Source organism: Gorilla gorilla, chromosome 15 (assembly GCF_029281585.2).
Source record: "Gorilla gorilla gorilla isolate KB3781 chromosome 15, NHGRI_mGorGor1-v2.1_pri, whole genome shotgun sequence".
Taxonomy (NCBI): domain Eukaryota; kingdom Metazoa; phylum Chordata; class Mammalia; order Primates; family Hominidae; genus Gorilla; species Gorilla gorilla.
The window spans coordinates 37,279,563-37,301,281 of NC_073239.2; the positions used below are offsets into that span (position 1 = coordinate 37,279,563).

Genomic DNA, 21,719 nt, shown 5'->3' on the forward strand with positions numbered 1-21,719 from the left:
TAAAAGTAGAGACAGGAGCTTGTTATTATCATTGTCATTTTCATTATTTTACTACTTTATTCAGTGCTTACTGTGTGCTAGATGCCCACTGGAAGCTTATAATTATGATTTATTATGTATTGATTATGTGCCAGACATATGTAATGAGGAATGAAAATTTTGGAAAAAAGTAGGTATGATTTAAGGTAAGCATGCAGAGAGAGAATAATTTTTCTAGGTAAAGAAGCAGAAGAATAATGTTTGGCAGAAGGAACATGCAACGAGGTTATGTGTTTGCCAGAAGGAACATCTAATGAGATTGCCTGTTTGGCAGAAAGAGCAGCAAGTGCAAAAGACAAGATGCTTGAGTGAACTTTGCAGGGATTCTGAGCAATTCACTTTTGCTAATACCAAAAGCGTGAGATACGAGAGGTTGGGAATGAGGTGAATACTTAGCTAAGGCAAGTTCATAATAGACTTTTTAATACTATAGAAATGAGTAGGTTTTACCCCATGGGCTATGGGAAGTTTACCAGGTAGAATGCTTTGGACTGCAAATACTAGATGAGCAGTGGCTAAAACAGTAGGAACCAGAGTTGTTTTGTTTGTTCATTGATATCCTAGGATCCCACTTGTCCCTCTTTAAGCTGTGCTGTTGGCAGTGTTTTATTCACGTAACTGGGAGAAAACTTAGAAACATGCAAGGTCTTCCTGTAATATTTCATTGGCTAGGTCAGAGTACCTGCTCATTCCCAAACCAGGCACTGGGAAGGAAAATACATGATTAGCTTAGAATAAACATTTCTCTTTCTGAGGCTGAGGAGGGGGATTGGGATAATAAATATCCCAATAGACTTGTGTTTCTTCTGCAAGAAAGAATAAGGAATGGCTATTGATAGGGAGCCAACAATGTGTGCTGCAGGGGCTCATTGGAGAAATTTGAGCAGGGGAGTCACAAGATTAAATTTGAGTATTAAGGCATTCTGGTTATGGTGTAAAACGGGTTAGAAAGCTTTTTCTGTAAAGGACTAGGTGGGAAATATTTTAGACTATGTGGTCTCTTGTCATGTCTTCTTAACCCTGCAGTTGTCTGCTATTGTAGTGTGAAAGCCACCAGAATTATATGTAAGCAAACAGGCATGACTGAGCTCCTATAAAACTTTACTTACGATGCCATAATGCAGATTTGATTTGGTCTGTAGCCTATAGTTTGCTGGGATTGATGGAAGGTTCTTTACTATGTAAAGAAACCAGGAGACAAAGGAAGCTTTTGCAGTAGTCAGCTATGGTTTCCTTGTCATACATCCTTGGAGTAGCATCAATGTATTACAAGGTTTTCACCTGTCCATAGTGAAATAAATAAAGTTAGGAATCTCAATTACTCGTTTTAATATGTTGGCCTTTGTTTTTTTTTTTTTTTGGTGTTATGCTTTTTTCATTTGTTTAGCTTAATTTTTTTCCTGTAAGAAATAACATTAATTGTTGGCAGGTTTTTTTTTAATAAAAGCCATTTTGTAAATGTTCATGTTCCCAGTGGCAGTGGGAATACAAAACGGAGGCAGAAGAGAGGTATTGTCGATATGATTTAGTGATAATTGAATGAGAAAGGCTTGGGGGACAGAGAGAAATCTCAGATGATGTACAGGTTTCCAGGTTGTACACTAGTATTTAGACGTGAGGAAGGAGTAGGAAATTTTCTGGTGAATACAGAAGAGCAAAGAGCAGCAGGTCAGCAGGAATGACTAATGTTTTTCTATGCATGTTTAATGGAATATTCGTGTAGGATATTTTGAGTAGGTAATTGGATAATCAGCATTTATAACTTGCATCCTACTAGTTTGACTCTCACTAATAAGACTTGTCAAAGATCCAAGAATCTGAAAGTGGATGATAAATGTCCATGTGTATCACCATCCATGACTGAAAGTCAGCATCCACAGAACACAGAATTGGGACAGATGAACTTAATAGATAAAGATGAATATCGGAGTTGTTCCTGTTAGGGAATGATACTCTCCATGACCTGTGTGAGTCACAGCTGCCAGAAAAGAAAGAGCAAGGAGCGTATGAAGGCAGCACAGCAAATTCAGTCCTAGAGTGCCCTGCTTGGCTTCGTGTCATAATTCTGACTTCTAATAAATCATTTTCTGCAAAATATGCTTTGTGTTTTTCCCTCTTGCTGCCTGCAGCCAAACAGAATCCCTTTAGCAGTGCATTTTTGTGTTCTTCCTTTAAACAAATCAACATATAAATAACAAAATGAAGAAAGAGAGTGTTTTTTGTATAGGCTAGTGTTTAACATAAACTTGAGAGTGCGTACGAGGATTATAGTTAGAATTTACGGACTGGGTAGGAAGACTAGATAGAAATCTAAAGATTGCTGACTCAAACACAATGTGGTTTCTTTGCTTTATTGTCACAGCTCTGACTTCACAACTATTGGTTAAATTCATATGCACTATAACTTTAGAAAGCACCTGCCCAAACCAAGTATTAAGTGATTTATTATAATTTCTCTGACTTACTATAGAACTGACTTTCCACGTGTTCATGAGAATTGAATTTGCTACATAGTATCATCTTAGCTTTGTCCACATGAGCTGTCACCTTGTCTTAATGAATAATGGTTCACTAAGAATATTGGTTTTGGCATTTAAAGTGATCTATATCTAAATGCAGATAGGACCAGGGACCACTCTTGAACATTAATGTCCAAGCATCTTAAAATTACACATAAGGCTTTCATTACCTGACTTCTTCCCCACTCTCCATCTTTAGCCCTTTTCCCTGTGTGCCCTTTCTCTGGCATTACTGAGCTGCTGGTAGTGCCCTACTCACTCATCCTTCTATTGTAGGCAAACACTTTCACTCTTTCAGGCCTTGCTCCCGCTCTTGCTGCTGCCGGGCATGCTGTCACCCTTTCCTGCCCTCTACCCCTTTTAATCTGGCCAGCCTCAATATTTAAGTCTCTGCTTGGATATGTGTTCTAGAAAAGGCATCACTGAGATGCTTTATTTTCATTCTTTTTAAACCCTGATGCCTAGCATGTATTTAGCAGGACTCAATAAGAAATTTCTGAGTAAAATGTGAGTAAGATGATGTGCAAGACTCTCCTCTGCAGTTTTGGAGCAGAGGGGACAGACATGTGGAGGAATAATGTGCAGCTTAGGGGGTAAAGATGCAGTGGAAAAATCAGTAAACTACTAAGGCAGCCTCAAGTAAGGAGGTACCTATTTATCTGGGGAAAGACATGCAGAATCAAGGAAGACTTCTCATAGCATTGTGTTAAAAGATGAAAATAAGGCTGGGTGTGGTGGCTCACACCCGTAATCCCAGCATTTTTGGGAGGCTGGAGCAGGCAGATCACAAGGTCAAAATATCAGGATCATCCTAGCCAATGGTGAAACCCCATCTCCACTAAAAACACGAAAATTAGCTGGGCATAATGGTGCATGTCTGTAATCTCAGCTTCTCGGGAGACTGAGACAGGAGAATCCGTTGAACCAGGGAGTTGGAGGTTGCAGTGAGCTGAGATTGTGCCACTGCACTCCAGCCTGGTGACAGAGCAAGACCCTGGCTCAAAAAAAAAAAAAAAAGAAAAATGAAAATAAATATGTCAGAATAGTGGAGGGAAACATTTTTAGATATTAGGAAGTCATTGTACACTAATAAAGGTGTCATTAGTAATTTTGGAAATCATTTATAAGGTACTATTGTTGCAGAACACAGGAGGCAGGGAGAGACCCAGTGGGTGAAACAGGAGGATTTCATTTAGGTGCACACGAGCTCAGTGGATTTGCAGCCAAAAGCTGAGCCCTGAACAAAGATAGGGCTTGGCTTATGTAGGCAAGCTTACAGAAGCAAAACAAAGGCAGTTAATCATATAGTGGCAGTTTTGCAACCTCAGCATAGCTTGTGACCTTGCAACTGCAATGAAGGAAAACAGGAACTTGCAAATAATATGCATTTGTAAAAATAGCTATGAGTAAATGCTGAGGGGAAGGGGAGACATTAAAGGAATTTGTTTTCTTAACCTTGCTCTGGGATGTCTGGAGCCCATACCTGTGGGCTCTGGCTTCTCAGGCAGGGTCACCACGACCTTTCCTGGGCCCTGCTTGTTACTATCCTTAGAGTCAGAGTAGCTAAGTGCAGGAAAACTTGTTTCTCTTTAAAACTAAATTTCCTTTTCTTTACATTTACTGCTTCACTATTAGGAAGTGGAGAACAACATACTGTGTTACCTTGTATGCTTCTACTGTATTTTAAAGTTGCGTTTCTGGTGGTTTTGTTCATTTATGTTGGGTGGATGAATTTGTGAGTGAATGACATCAGGTGTCTCCCCAAGTGGTTTGTTGAAGTTTGGGAGAATTATTTCCTAAGTAACTGTTTCACGAAAAACTAAACACTCAATTTATGAAATAAAATGTTGTCTTACATCTATTTTTATAAAGGCAATAGTTTTTAACTGTTGTAAGTGGTTCATTTTAACTGAACATATGGATTTCTCAACAGAACAAGACTTAAAGCTGACATCAGAGGAAGAGTCACAAAGGCTCAAAGGCAGTGAAAATAGCCAGCCAGAGGCATGGAAAATTTTAAATTTAAATTTTTGATTTAATGTTGTTTTCTTTGCTTTAATAATATTAGATAGTCCAAATGAAATTACCTTTCAGACTAGGTTTTGAGAATCAATAGATTCTTTTTTCAAAGAATTTTTAAATAGATTCTTAAAATTTATTTTAATAAATTCAGCAATCTCTAACAGAAGAATGAATAGATGCTAATTTAACATTTGATATTTAACTTAAAAAACATAACCACTATAAAATTTAAAATATTCTTATTTTACAATATTCTTATTTAAAATATTCTCATCTGCCTTTTTGATTAGCTTACAACTAATCTTTCCTTTTGGAATAGAGGCAAAAACAATTCCAGAACTTTATTTATTCTTTTATTTTTACAACACCCTAACATGATGAAGAAGGTAACATCAATTATTGGATTATATTATTAAGCAATAGAATTATGAACAATGTAACTCTGATGGTCCCTGAGCTGGATTCATGGTTAAGGAGTAATCATGGCCAGTGATTGAAAATCTGCAGTTTTATATTGTCAGTCACTGATACCAAGGTTAAAGATATATTCTGCCTTGTAGTCTCTCACTGACCTCAGCATTTCTGTTCAGGGAGGGAACCAGGTCATAAAACCAACCCAACTGCCGATTAAAAGAATCATATCTTGCAGAATGGGACCTTTGGTATTAGTGCACAAACACAATAACATTCTAACTTATTTCAGTTGCAGAAAATCAGTACATATTATTAAAAATTTTTTATCTGCTGTAATTAGTACACATTAGAATATATTAGAACTGGACTTAAGCAGATAGTATAGATACATAACACTATCATATTATAGTATATAATTTCAATTAAAATTTAAGAATTTGCATCTCTTTCTGTTTGGTGTTGATTTCGGCTCCTAATAGTTTAAAGGGTGCCTACAACCCAGTTAGAAATCTTTTAAAAAAGCACTTCAGTGCACTGTAGGGGCTCACTAGTTAGGGTTTCGTGAGGTAAACTCTTTTCAAGTGAAGAAGCCTTTGGAACACTACAAATCATCTGCTAATTCATTTTTGGTAGATTTAACACATAACAAATTAAGTTTAGTCCGAACAAATAGTGACTTAACAAAAGTTAAGTTTGCTGGTTCATGTTTTTCTTCTCCCTTTGGCTAAGGTGAATTATTTTTCACATGTTAATCAGAAGCCAGTGATGTGGCAGTAGCTAAACATAGATTAAAAAGTTAATTCTTAATTGTAATTATTATTTATTTATTTTAATAGTTAAATTTTAATTTTCATTATTTTCTAATTTTTCATTGTCCATACTTGATTACTTAAGAATAAAATTTTTTTAAAACATGCATTCCAAAAGAGGAGACATCACAGAAATACAACAAGCAAATTAACCTTCTGTTTTTGCATCTGCAGAAAATGTCTCAAGAACCAGAAATAAAAAAGGATGGTGATAGAGAGGTATACCTTCATATTCACATGTTTCTGTTAAATTAGATTTTTACATTATGTTGTTTAACAAAGTGCAGTAAGTGTAGGCATACATGATCCTATCATGTAAGTAGCATAAATCATCAGTGAAAAAGTTAATATTTAACTCAGAAAGAATTCTGTACATTGAGTTTTCGAGAGATACAAACCCTAAGATATTCTTTCATTATTATGGAACAATCCTGAATGGTGCCATAAAATGCTAGGTAATGCCACTTTAGGAGCTTTGGACCAATCATTTTATCTTTCTTGGTTTTAGTCTGATTATCAATAGATTATGTGGCTAAAGAAGATAGTTTCTTATTCTGTGTATCTTCCAGCTAGAAAATTGTATGGCTATTGAATGTGAAATTTGGGGATCATCTCATTTTCTGGAATTCCACGTTTGCACCTCAGCAGTTTCACTCTGCTCCTTGTGTTGTGGCAAACTTTGGTTCCCACGTTTCAGTGAGCACCATCATATTTTTGATATCCCAGGAACCAAATGAAAAAAGAATGCTCAAAGGCAGTGGGGGAGAAGAATATCTTAGTGCAGAAAAGGGCAAACTTCCTTTCTATTCCTGAAGCCCCACAGTGTCTCATCCTCTAAATCTGACTGTTTAATGTAAAATCTAGGTAGCAAAGACAGAAGAAGACACATTTTGCATCTTTCTTTTTCTTCTTATTTGTGTGTTCCCACGAGCCAAATAGGGTAAATACATATATAAGATTCTGAAGAGTGATTGAGAATAAAAGCACAAAATGAAGGAGGGCTCTTTTTGAATTTTGGAAAATTCTGTTTTATTCATTGAAACGGAAATGAAGCAAACTTCACAAAAATTTCTGTGATATATTAATGATATGATAATTACATCTTAAAGTTATATGGTAATAGTTCTGTATATATGATCAAATTTAAGTGTGAAATATTTTTAATGACTAAAATAATGGCAAACTGAGTCAATTGGTAAAACCTTTTTAGGTTCTTTTTATTCAATAAAGTGATAACCATTCTTAATATCCCACTCAAGGTTGAAGAAGAAATGAAAAAGCACGAAAGTAATAATGTGGGATTACTAGAAAACCTGACTAATGGTGTCGCTGCTGGCAATGGTGATGATGGATTAACTCCTCAAACGAAGAGCAGAACACCTGAAAATCAGCAATTTCCTGACACTGAAAGTGAAGAGTATCACAGGTAAGCCTATGGCAACATTGAACAGGAGATAACTATGAGCTGGCAAACTAACCCTAATTTGGGCTAATATTAATGATGAACAAATTTTATAGTTTTACTAGGATATTCAGCCTTGCCTGTTAATCAGAAAAATGAAAATCAGCAAACAATGAGTTACCATTTTTTCCTGTCATTACTTTATTTGAAAAATAACCAGTATTGGCAAATGTGAGGGAAAAGGCATTTTCTTTTCTTTTTAGTGAACTTTTCTTTTAGCTTCAGGGGTACATGTGCAGATTTGTTATATAGGTAAAGTGTGTCATGGAGATTTGAACTACAGATTATTTCATCAGCCAAATAATAAGCAAAACACCGGAAAGGTAGTTTTTTGGTCGTCTCCCTTCTGCCATGCTCCACCTTCAAGTAAACCCTGGTGTCTGTTATTCTCCTCATTGTGTCCATGGGTTCTCATTGTTTAGTTCCCACTGATGAGTAAGAATATGTGGCATTCGATTTTCTGTTCCTGCATTAGTTTGCTTAGGATAATGGCCTCCAGCTCCATCTGTGTTGCTGCAAGGGAAATGGTTTCATTGTAAAAGACATTTCATACACTGCTAGTAAATACATTTTGAACATTAATTTAGTAGCATATTCACAAACACATGTGTAACAATAAGGATATGTAATATATGTAAAGGATATTTGTATAGATTTGTTACATACATACTTATGTATAAGGACATTTATTACAGCATTATTATATCAAAAAGATGGATCCTTATCAATAGGAAATTATCCTTGTGAAAACTAAATCCTTACCAATAGGAAATAGCTCAATTTTCATATCCAGAAATTAATGTAGTATGAAGCCATTTTTTTACAAGTGAGGTTAGATCTAGAGTATACTGATTATTTCACAATTAAAATATATTTAAAGCATTAGTGATAACACATCTTAAGATAATTTTGTTAGAATTCTTGTAATATTTGCTGTGTTGCAAATGTAAGCTACATGCTACATTGACACTGTACCTTGTTAGCAACAAGATTGCTAGTTATTAAATTTTTGTTGTCAGTGCCTGAGTGCTGAAATATTGGACCCTCAGTCTGAATATTGCCAAGGGATTGTACATGGGGATCTATATTTAATATAAACATTTCAGTATATTGGGTAAAACTTTTATTAAAATACATCAAAGATCTTTGATCTACTAAACCAAGAGTTGGCCAGCTTTTTCTGCAAAGAGCCAGTTAGTAAATATTTTAGGCTTTGTGGACTATATATATTTATTTATTTATTTTTGAGACAGGGTCTCTGTTTCCAGGGCTGGAGTGCAGTTGTGTGATCATGGCTCACTGCAGCCTCAACTTTCTGGGCTCTAGTGATCCTCCCACCCCAGCCTCTCTACTAGCTGGGACCACAGGTGTGCAACATCACACCCAGCTAATTGACACTATGGACTGTAAAGTGAATAAGCATGGCTGTGTTCCAGGATACTTGACTTACAAAAACAGTCAGTGGGCTGGATTTGGCCCACAGGTTCTTATTTGCTGACCCTTGTGCTAAAAGGAAGGTGCTGCTAATGCATTGACTCTTATATGTAAAAGTGCCCTGCATGGGTGACATTATCTTTTCTTTGAGAAAAGGATATATTTGAGTATTCACCTCACCATGTTTTTCCACAGTGACTTCATATAATTTTAAAAACTTCATTTATAAAATAAGATTATTTTCTGCATTTCTCCTACTTTATTCCTGTTAATAGAACTCAGTATTTTACTGTGATCAATTACTTTGTATATTTGATGAGTGTCAGCTGTCCTAGAATTGGCTGATTTTATCAAGCAAGAAATACCCTCCTTGAAACTTTTAGTATTCCTTGGTCTTCATGTATAAGCATGAACAAAATGATAATCAGCTTATGTAATCTAGAAATGTTCAAGGCAACTTTTACTCTATAGTTATAAGAATTTAACACCTCAGTCTGGCATTTGTAATGCCACATGTGTATAATTTTTTAACCTTTAAAATATATAATTGTTATATAAAATTTGAAAACTACACCTGTTATATAAAATTTGAAACTATTTGTCTATTACTTTTCCATGACTGTGGAAGAAAATTACAACATTCTCAGTCATGACTCCTAAGTGTGATGTCCTTAAAAGAACTGTCTACACTCATGAACTCAAATTTTCTTTTCATTCACTCTTGATCTCACACCAGTGTCTTCAGTTTCAGCAGTCCTCCAACGTTGTTTTTCCTCAAGATTATCACTAATTTTTTTCTGTAATAAATCTATGCATTTTTCTTACACCTCATTTTATTTAATTTGTCAGCAATATTTGAGCCAATGGAGGGCATCTCCTCTCTAACGCCGTCTTCACTTGGCTTTCAGGACCTCACTCCCTCAGGCTTTTCCTCCTGCCTTTCTAGTCCATTCATCATGGTCTGTTTTGCTTGCTCCTCCTCATCTTTCTCTTTTTGGACATTGTTGTTTCCCAGGGCTCAGTCCTCAGTCTTCTTTCTTGTGACTTATTCTTTTTCTTTTTTTGAGACAGAGTTTGACTCTGTCCCCCAGGCTGGAGTTCAGTGGTGTGATCTCGGCTCACTACAACTTCTGCCTCCTGGGTTTAAGCGATTCTCCTGCCTCAGCCTCCTGCGTAGCTGGCATTACAGCTGTGTGCCACCATGCCTGGCTAATTTTTGTATTTTTAGTAGAGACAACATTTCCCCATGTTGGCCAGCCTGGTCTCAAACTCCTGACCTCAGGTGATCTGTCTGCCTTGGCCTCACAATGTGTTGGGATTACAGGTGTGAGCCACTGCACCTGGCCCCTCGTGACTTTTTCTACTGTGTATATGCTAGTGATTTCCAAATGTATGTCTCCAGCTCAGATCTCTCTCCTTAATTCCAGATTTCTATATCAGCCTGCCTACTTGACGTCTCTATTTGGTATCACACACTTCTCAGATCCAAAATTGGGCTACTGATGTCCTTCCTGAAATCCACACCTCATGTAGTCTTTCCTACTTTGGTTAAGGGTAACTCTTAACCACAAATCTGCCGAAAATCTCGGTGTCATTCTTGACTCATCTCTCTCTCTCTCTGACACCTCACATCTAATCTCTCAGTAAATCTTGTGAGGTCTACCTGAAGATTATGTCCAGAAGCCAGTCATATCTTGTACATCTGAGCCACTGTCATCTGCAGTCTAGATGAGTGTCATAGACTGGGAATTGATCATCCTGGCTTTTAAAAACTTCCCTTTTCATCCATTCTTAACTCAATGGATGTATTTAAAACATGAGTCAAATTGTGTCATTCCCCTGCCCTAGCCCTTCTGATTGCCTCCCATTTCACTCTGAGTATATGTCAAAGTTCCTCCTAATTATCTCCCTTGCTCTGCTTCAGCCACACTGAATTCTTGTCGTCCGTTATCTACCCCTAGTGCTTAAAGACTCCAGGCACACCTCTGTACTTGGCAGTTCCCTGTGTCTGGAATGCTTTTCCCCCAGATATCCTCCTAGCTTTCTCTTTCCATTCCTTCAGTTCTTTATTTAAAACCCCCTTTCTAAGAAGAAGAGGAAAAAGGGTAAAAAGAAACACATTAAGTAACAACCACTTTCTGAGGAAGAACCATGTACTACCCAGACGCATCATGCTTAAGATGCAATTGGGAGCGTACAAGGAATGCTCTCTTATGTAATCATGGGAAGGTTCAATGAAACAAAAGTGATTTATCATGTCCAACTTCAAACCTATTTGTATCTTGACATCAATGCTGTTAACCTTATGTCATCGTTTCTTAGAGTCTTTGATATACAAATAAAAGGTTTTTTGTGTTAGAAAAAAAAAAACCCTTTCTCAGCAGGGACTTTTCTGGCCATCCCAACTTTCCCACCACCCTCCCCGTCAAACACATAAACGTTTTGTTTTCCTGCTTTAGTTTTTCTCCTCTAACATACCGTATATTTTGCCTTATCTGTCTGTTGTTATTGTGTGTTTTTCTCACTCTCATGAATAGGGTTTTTATTTATCACTACCGTATCCTCACTGCCTAGAAAAAGGCTTAGCATTTTGGACGTAGCTACCTAATAAATACTTATTAAATGAGTGAATGGAGTTTATCCTGAGTATATTGTTTGATTGATTCTCACTTTAAAAATGTTTGACATGGGCCGGGCGCAGTGGCTCACACCTGTAATCGCAGCACTTTGGGAGGCCAAGGCAGGTGGATCATGAGGTCAGGAGATTGAGACCAGCCTGGCTAACACGGTGAAACCCCGTCTTTACTAAAAATACAAAAAAATTAGCCAGGTGTGGCGGTGTGTGCCTGTAGTCCCAGCTGCTGGAGAGGCTGAGGCAGGAGAGTGGCATGAACCCGGGAGGCGGAGCTTGCAGTGAGCCGAGATCACACCACTGCACTCCAGCCTGGGTGACAGAGCAAGACTCTGTCTCAAAAAATAAATAAATAAATAAAATGTTTGACATGGTTCATTCTAACAGTTTTGCCTGGTAATTGTATGCATTTTTAAAATTGTTTTGGCTTTTTATAATAAGCTACATTCTTTATATTAATTTTTTTATTTAGGGAGAAAAGCCCAATATTGTGGTTATTCACTATTTATTGTTTTACTAGTAATCATAATTGTAATTATGGTAAACTGAGTCAGAGGAATTGCAAACTTTACTGGTATCTTATTTTATTTTTTTGAGGTGGAGTCTCGCTGTATCACCCAAGCTGGAGTGCAGTGGCGCAATCTCAGTTCATTGCAACCTGGGTTCATGCATTTCTCCTGCCTCAACCTCCTAAGGAGCTGGCCCTTGCATAAGGCGGCCACACAAATTTTGGAAGCATTCCATATTTTTCACAGTCACTGGAAGCTCATTTGACTGTTTGCTGACTAACTCTAAGGAAACAGTGTGAATCAAAGCAAAAAGGTGCCACCAAAATATTGAAATTGTGATTTGCGCTACAAAAATAGTCATGTAAGGTGGTCTGTGAGATGACACCAGAGCCAAATGACGTGTGGGGTGTTGTGTGCAAAATATATTGTTAGTATGTATGTTAAAAATTAGAGAATTTCAACTTGCAACTTCTTCATGGAACCTAAAAAAAAATAAAAGTAAGGTTTTGGTCTCCCATGTCAGCCGGAGATGAACATGTATATAAAGCATCATCGTAACAAACATCTGGCTCAGAGTTCGAGTCTGTAGAGAAGAATCGTTGGTCCAAGTCAGGTCTTAACATCCGTTGGTTTTTCTGCCCTTGGCATGATTGATCAACTCCATAATAGTGGACAATCACATTGTCTACTTTAATGAGATATTTATGAAAAAATTTAGTTACAAACTATCACATAGTTGAGATGACCTGAATTATAAGCCATAAAGAGTAGGACAACTAAGAAGCAAAATTAGGATTTAATAACATTTCCTGAAAACTATAACATTTGCATATTAGAACCTATGAATAAAATACACATTGGGTTTTATTTGGGATTCCAAGATAATTTCAGTCATAAAGTTCAGGCACAGATTATTCAATTGTTTTACTATTTCTCTGAGTATTTAGAAAAATGTTATCTTGTTAAATCATAAAAACAACCTAGGAAAATAAGGCAGCATAGTCCTCACTTTGTAGAAGAAGACATTGAGCCTAAGAGAAGCAGCTTGTTCAAGAGCAAATAGCTGTTCATTATGGAGCTAGGACTTATGCAGAGTTGGGACACTTTCTATCATGTAATGCTAATGCAAGCTAATTTACTGGGTCAAAGTGCCCTCGATTTATGAGTATTTCACCTTTTTTTTTCTTCTTTAATTAGAAGCTTCATGAGAAGTTTGTAGAAAGTACGCATAAGTGGATGGGATAATACTGTTAAGTTCTGATATTTTACATTTGGTAAGTTTCCAGATCAGTATTTTAAAACGGTAATTTTATTTATTATATTTTTATACATAGAATTTGCCAATTACTTTCTGACTACAAAGAAAAACAGATGCCAAAATACTCTTCTGAAAACAGCAACCCAGGTAAGACTTGTGATAGTGAATTACTTTAGGTCAGTTGTACACAACCTTTTTGGCACCAGGGACCGGTTTTGTGGAAGACAATATTTTCACGGACTGGGGGAAGGTGGGGATGATTTCAGGATTATTCAGTCACATTACATGTATTGTGCTACTTTATATTATTATTACATTGTAATATATAATGAAATAATTATACAACTTACCATAATGTAGAATCAGTGGAAGCTCTCAGCTTGTTTCCCTGCAACTAGATGGTCCCATCCGGGGGCAAAGGGAGACAGTGACAGATCATCAGGCATCAGGTTCTCATACGAAGCACACAACCTAGATCCCTCAGATGGGCAGTTCACAACAGGGTTGATGCTCCAATGAGTATCTAATGTTATCACTGATCTGACTGGAGGCAGAGTTCAGGCTGTAATATGAGCCATGGGGAGTGGCTGTAAATACAGATGAAGTTTCCCTGGCTTGCCTGCTGCGCACCTCCTGTGTGGCGTGGTTCCTAACATGCCATGGACTGGTACCAGTCCGTGGCCTGGGAGTTGTGGAACCCTGCTGAGTGGTCCTACCATAGATAAAAAAGTAAAAGTAAGGAATTTTTGATCACAAAAGAACAGTGAAGCACAGGTCATGTTACATATGCTTGTGCCAACAAGGTCTCACTATTACTGACTTCATTCCTCCTAATTTGAAGTTGAAAGAGATACATTTACTTTGTTGGAACAAGATGTGTTCTTCTACCTGCTGTTTAATTGTCATGATAACAGTAATTTTGTTAGAAGAAGGTGCTCTGCTACCGTTTGGCAAACAATTGTCATAATGTACAATTTGCCCAACTCAAGGGTCAGCACATTATAATAAAAGTATAAAAATGTTTCACAGTAACAAAATTGCTAGTATGCTACCTGGATGTGGACACCTAATACATGGTACAATCCAAGCTGCATGAGGACACCTTTAATTTAGCTATCTCATCATCAAAAAGCTTCTATAAGTTAGGTTTTATAAGTTGCAGGAGACAAAGATGGAATAGATGTAGTTTTAGTCTTTAAGATGCTCATAACAACTGTCTCTATTTCATTTCTGTGCTTTTTCAACAGCATTTACAAAGGAAACATTTTTATTTATGTTTTCACTTGTCCGCTTAACAAATAACTGTCAAATGTCTTTTAGATACTAAGCATTTTTTCTAAGGCTACAGAAAACAAAAAAACAGACAGGAGCTTGTTATTATCATTGTCATTTTTATTCTTTTGCTACTTTATTCAGTGCTTACTGTGTGCTAGATGCCCACTGGAAGCTTATAATTATGATTTATTATATATTGATTATGTGCCAGACATATGTGAGGAGGAATGAAAGTTTTGGAAAAAAGTAGGTATGATTTAAGGTAAGCATGCAGAGAAAGAAGAATTTTTCTAGGTAAAGAAGCAGAAGAATAATGTTTGGCAGAAGGAACATGCAACGAGGTTGTGTGTTTGCCAGAAGGAACATCTAATGAGATTGCCTGTTTGGCAGGAAGAACAGCAAGTGCAAAAGACAAGATGCTTGAGTGAACTTTGCAGGGATTCTGAGCAATTCACTTTTGCTAATACCAAAAGCGTGAGATACGAGAGGTTGGGAATGAGGTGAATACTTAGCTAAGGCAAGTTCATGATAGACTTTTTCATACTATAGAAATGAGTAGGTTTTACCCTGTGGGCCATGGGAAGTTTACCAGGTAGAATGCTTTGGACTGCAAATACTAGATGAGCAGTGGCTAAAACAGTAGGAACCAGAGTTGTTTTGTTTGTTCATTGATATCCTAGGATCCCACTTGTCCCTCTTTAAGCTGTGCTGTTGGCAGTGTTTTAGTCACGTCTCCTTTCATGGTTGGCTAATCCGCAGCAGCTCCAAACATCTTGTTCTCACAACACAACATCGCAAGGGCTGCTTTTCTTCACATGTGTCTTTTAAACAGTGAGAAAACTTAGAAGCATGCAAGGGGCTTCCTGTAACATTTCATTGGCTGGGTCACAGTACCTGCTCATTCCCAAACCAGGCACTGAGAAGGCAAATACCTGATTAGCTTAGAATAAACATTTCTCTTTCTGAGGTTAAGGAGGGGGATTGGGATAATAAGCATCCCAATAGACTTGTGTTTCTTCTGCAAGAAAGAATAAGGAATGGCTACTGATAGGGAGCCAACAATGTGTGCTGCAGGGGCTCATTGGAGAAATTTGAGCAGGGGAGTCACAAGATTAAATTTGAGTATTAAGGCATTCTGGTTACGGTGTAAAACGGGTTAGAAAGCTTTTTCTGTAAAGGACCAGGTGGGAAATATTTCAGACTATGTGGTCTCTATCATATCTATTTAACCCTGCTGTTGTCTGCTGTTGTAGTGTGAAATCATGATTATACATAAGCAAACGGGCATGACTGAGCTCCTATAAAACTTTATTTACAAAGCCGTAATGCAGATTGGATTTGTCCTGTGGCCTGTAGTTTCCTGGGATTCGTGGAAGATAACCATGTAAAGACCAGGAGACAAAGGAAGCTTTTGCAGTAGTCAGCTATGGTTTCCATGTCACACATCCTTGGACTAGTATCAATGTATCATAAGGTTTTCACCCATCCATGGTGAAATAAATAACGTTAGGAATCTCAGTTACTCATTTTAATATGGTGGCCTTTGTTATGCCTTTTTCATTTGTTTTGCTTAATTTTTTTTTCATGTAAGAAATAACATTAATAGTTGGCGGTTTTCTTTTAAATAAAAGCCATTTTGTAAATGTTCATGTTCCCAGTGGCAGTGGGAATACAAAACGGAGGCAGAAGAGAGGTATTGTCAATATGATTTAGTGATAATTGAATGAGAAAGGCTTGGGGGACAGAGAGAAATCTCAGATGATGTACAGGTTTCCAGGTTGTACACTAGTATTTAACCTAGATGTGAGGAAGGAATAGGAAATTTTCTAGTGAATACAGAAGAGCAAAGAACAGCAGGTCAGCAGGAATGACTAATGTTTTTCTATGCATGTTTAATGGAATATTCGTGTAGGATATTTTGAGTAGGTAATTGGATAATCAGCATTTATAACTTGCATCCTACTAGTTTGACTCTCACTAATAAGACTTGTCAAAGATCCAAGAATCTGAAAGTGGATGATAAATGTCCATGTGTATCACCATCCATGACTGAAAGTCAGCATCCACAGAACACAGAATTGGGACAGATGAACTTAATAGATAAAGATGAATATCGGAATTGTTCCTGTTAGGGAATGATACTCTCCATGACCTGTGTGAGTCACAGCTGCCAGAAAAGAAAGAGCAAGGAGCGTATGAAGGCAGCACAGCAAATTCAGTCCTAGAGTGCCCTGCTTGGCTTCGTGTCATAATTCTGACTTCTAATAAATCATTTTCTGCAAAATATGCTTTGTGTTTTTCCCTCTTGCTGCCTGCAGCCAAACAGAATCCCTTTAGCAGGGCATTTTTGTGTCCTTCGTTTAAACAAGGCAACATATAAATAATGAAAACAAGAGAAAGAGCGTTTTTTGTATGGGATAGTATTTAACGTAAACTTGAGAGTGAGTACCAGGATTATACTTAGAATTTATGGACTGGATGGGAAGACTGGATAGAAATCTAAAGATTGCTGACTCAAACACAATGTAATTTCTTTGCTTTATTGTCACAGCTCTGAATTCACGACTCTTAGTTGTATTCATATGCACTATAACTTTACAAAGCATCTTCCCAAACCAAATCTTTACTGATTTATTATAATTTGTATGACTTTATTATAGAATTGACTTTCCAAGTGTTCATGAGAATTATTGAGAATTCGCTACATAGTATCATTTCAGTTGTGTCCACATGAATTATCAGTCACCTTGTCTTAATGAATAATGGTTCACTAAGAATATTGGTTTTTGGCATTTAAAGTGATCTATATCTAAATGCAGATAGGACCAGGGACCACTCTTGAACATTAATGTCCAAGCATCTTAAAATTACACATAAGGCTTTCATAATCTGACTTCTGCCCCACTCTCCATCTTTAGCCCTTTTCCCTGTGTGCCCTTTCTCTGGCATTACTGAGCTGCTGGTAGTGCCCTACTCACTCATCCTTCTATTGTAGGCAAATACTTTCATTCTTTCAGGCCTTGCTCCCGCTCTTGCTGCTGCCGGGCATGCTGTCACCCTTTCCTGCCCTCTACCCCTTTTAATCTGGCCAGCCTCAATATTTAAGTCTCTGCTTGGGCAGGTGTTCTAGAAAAGCCATCCCTGAGATGCTTTATTTTCATTCTTTTTAGACCCTAATGCCTAGCATGTATGTAGCAGGACTCAATAGAAATTTTCTGAGTAAAACAAAGACTGTTTTTACAAAGATGATGTGCAAGACTCTCCCCTGCAGTCTTGGAGCAGAGGGGATAGACATATGGAGAAATAATGTACAGCTTAGGGGGTAAAGATGCAGTAGAAAAATCAGTAAAGTACTAAGGCAGCCTCAAGGAAGGAGATACCTGTTTATTTGGGGAAAGACATGCAGAATCAAGGAAGACTTCACGTAGGATTGTTTCAAAAGATGAAAATAAGGCTGGGTGTGGTGGCTCATGCCTGTAATCCCACCACTTTGGAGGCTAAGGTGGGCGGATAATAAGTTCAGGAGATTGAGACCATCCTGTCCAATGGTGAAACCCCATCTCTACTAAAAATACAAAAATTAGCTGGGTGTGGTGGTGCTTGCCTGTAATCACAGCTACTCAGGAGACTGAGGCAGGAGAATCACTTGAACCAGGGAGTCAGAGGTTGCAGTGAGCTGATCGCACCACTTCATTCCAGCCTGGTGACAGAGCAAGACCCTGGCTCATAAAAAAAAAAAATTAAAATAAATTTGTCAGAATTATGGAGGGAAACATTTTAGATATTAGGAAAATGTTGTACAGTAATAAAGGTGTCAGCAGTGATTTTGGAAATCATTTATAAGGTACTATTAGGAAGTGGAGAACAGTACACTGTGTCACCTTATATGTTTCTACTGTATTTTAAAGCTGTGTTTATGGTGGTTTTGTTCATTTATGTTGGGTGGATGAATTTATGAAGGAATTTTTAACATGTGTGTATGTCTTCAATCTGGTGACATCTGATGTCTCCCTAAGTGGTTTTTTGAAGTTTTTGAGAATTATTTCATAAATGACAATTTCATGAAAGATTAAACACTCAATTTATGAAATAAAATGAAATGTTGTCTTAAATCTGTTTTTAAAAGGCAATAGTTTTTAACAGTTCTAAGTGGTTGATTTTAACTGAATATATGGATTTTTCAACAGAACAAGACTTAAAGCTGACATCAGAGGAAGAGTCACAAAGGCTTAAAGGAAGTGAAAATAGCCAGCCAGAGGCATGGAAACTCTTAAATTTAAACTTTTGGTTTAACTTTTTTTTTTTTTTTGCTTTAATAATATTAGATAGTCCAAATGAAATTACCTTTGATACTAGGCTTTGAGAATCAATAGATTCTTTTTTTAAGAATCTTTTGGCTTGGGGGGTGGCTCATGCCTGTAATCTCAGCACTTTGAGAGGCTGAGGTGGGCAGATCATGAGGTCAGGAGATCGACGAGACCATCCTGGCTAAGACGATGAAACCCCGTCTCTACTAAAAGTACAAAAACTTAGCCGGGTGTGGTGGTGGGCACCTGTAGTCTCAGCTACTCAGGAGGCTGAGACAGGAGAATGCCATGAACCTGGGAGGTGGAGCTTGCAGTGAGCCGAGATCTGCCACTACACTCCGGCCTGGGCGACAGAGCAAGACTCTGTCAAAAAAAAAAAAAAAAGAATATTTTAATAGATTCTTAAAAGTAGATAATTTTTTATTCTGTGTATTTTCCAGCTAGAAAATTTTATGGCTATCGAATGTGAAATTTGGGGAGCAACTCATTTTCTGGAATTCCATGATTGTACCTCAGCAGTTTCACTCTGCTCCTTATGTTGTGGGAAACTTTGGTTCCCATGTTTCAGTGAGCACCTTCATGTTTTTGATATCCTAGGAACCTAATGAAAAAAGAATGCTCAAAGGCAGTGGGGGAGAAGAATATCTTAGTGCAGAAAAGGGCAATCTTCCTTTCTATTCCTGAAGCCCCACGGTGTCTCATCCTCTAAAATGACTGTTTAATGTAAAATCTAGATGGTAAAGAGGGATGAAGACACATTTTGCATCTTTGTCTGCTTATTTATGTGTTCCCACCAGTCAAATGGGGGTAAATACATATATAAGATTCTGAAGAGTGATTGAGAATAAAAGCTCAAAATAAAGGAGGGCCCTTTTTGAATTTTGGAAAATTCTGTTTTACTCGTTGAAACAGAAATGAAGCAAACTTTACAAAAATTTCTGTGATATATTAGTGATATGATAAGTACATCTTAAAATTATATGGTAATAGTTCTGTGTATATGATCCAATTAAAGAGTGAAATGTTTTTAATGACTAAAATAATGAGAAACTGGTCAAGTGATAAAATCAATTAAAAATATTCTTTCTATTCAATAAAGGGATAACTATCCTTAATATCAAACTTTCATTCAAGGTTGAAGAAGAAATGAAGAAGCACGGAAGTACTCATATGGGATTCCCAGAAAACCTGACTAACGGTGCCACTGCTGTCAATGGTGATGATGGATTAATTCCACCAAGGAAAAGCAGAACACCTGAAAGCCAGCAATTTCCTGACACTGAGAATGAACAGTATCACAGGTAAGTCTGTGGCAACATTGAACAGGAAATAACTATATGCTGTCAATCTGATTCATGATGAACAAATTTTATACTTTTACTAGGATATTCAGCCTTGCCTGTTAATCAGAAAAATGAAAATCAGTAAACAATGAGTTACCATTTTTTCCAGTCATTAATTTATTTGAAAAATAGCCAGTATTGGCAAATGTGAGGGAAAAGGCCTTTTCTTTTCAGTGAACTTTTATTTTAGCTTCAGGGTACATGTGCAGGTTTATTATATAGGTAAACTGTATCATGGAGGTTTGGGGTACAGATTATTTCATCAGCCACATAATAAGCAAAATACTCGAAAGGTAGTTTTTTGGTCGTCTCCCTCCTGCCATGCTCCACCCTCAAGTAGGCCCCAGTGTCTGTTATTCTCCTCTTTGTGTCCATGAGTTCTCATGTTTAGTTCCCACTAATGAGTAAGAATATGTGGCATTTGATTTTCTTTTCCTGCATTCGTTTGCTTAGGATAATGGCCTCCAGCTCCATCTGTGTTGCTGCAAGGGAAATGGTTTCACTGAAAAAGACATTTCATACACTGTTGGTAAATACATTTTGAACATTAATTTAGTAGCATATTCACACACACACAGATATATAACAGAGTAAGGATGTATAATACATGAAAAGGATATTTGTGTAGATATGTTACATACATACTTACATATAGGGACATTTATTATAGCATTATTATATTAAAAATGTGGAGCTAGTCTACTTCCTTATCAATAGGAAATAGCTCAATTTCCATACCCCCAAAATAATGTATTATGCAACCATTTTTGAAAAATGAGGTTAGATCTAGGGTATACTGATTATTTCACAGATAAAATGTATTTAAAGCATTTAGTTTGATGACACATCTTAAGAGTTCTTGTTAAAATTCTTGTAATATCTGCTGTGTTGGAAATGGAAGCTACATGCTACATTGACACTGTAACTTGTTAGCAACAAGATTGCTAATTATTAAATTTTTGTTGTCAGTGCCTGAGTGCTGAAATATTGGACCCTCAGTCTGAATATTGCCAAGGGATTGTACATGGGGATCTATATTAATTATAAACATTTCAGTGTATTGGGTAAAACTTTTATTAAAATACATCAAAGATCTTTGATCTACTAAACCAAGAGTTGGCCAGCTTTTTCTGCAAAGAACCAATTAGTAAATATTTTAGGCTTTGTGGACTACATATATTTATTTTCTTGAGACAGGGTCTGTCTCTGTTTCCCAGGCTGGAGTGCAGTTGTGTGATCATGGTTGTGTGATCACTGCAGCCTCGACTTTCTGGGCTCTAGTGATCCTCCCACCCCAGCCTCTCTACTAGCTGGGACCACAGGTGTGCAACATCACACCCAGCTAATTGACACTATGGACTGTAAAGTGAATAAGCATGGCTGTGTTCCAGGATACTTGACTTACAAAAACAGTCAGTGGGCTGGATTTGGCCCACAGGTGCTTATTTGCTGACCCTTGTGCTAAAAGGAAGGTGCTGCTAATGCATTGACTCTTACATGTAAAAGTGTCCTGCATCGGTGACATTATCTTTCCTTTGAGAAAAGGATATATTTGAGTATTCACCTCACCATATTTTTCCACAGTGACTTCATATAATTTTAAAAACTTCATTTATAAAATAAGATTATTTTCTGCATTTCTCTCACTTTATTCCTGTTAATAGAACTCAGTATTGTACTGTGATCAATTACTTTG

General features: G+C 37.1%; 1 pseudogene; it reads left to right on the forward strand.

Moving 5' to 3' along the window:
- Positions 1–21,719, forward strand: part of LOC109023138 (putative POTE ankyrin domain family member M) — a 49,457-nt pseudogene that overhangs the window by 13,783 nt on the left and 13,955 nt on the right.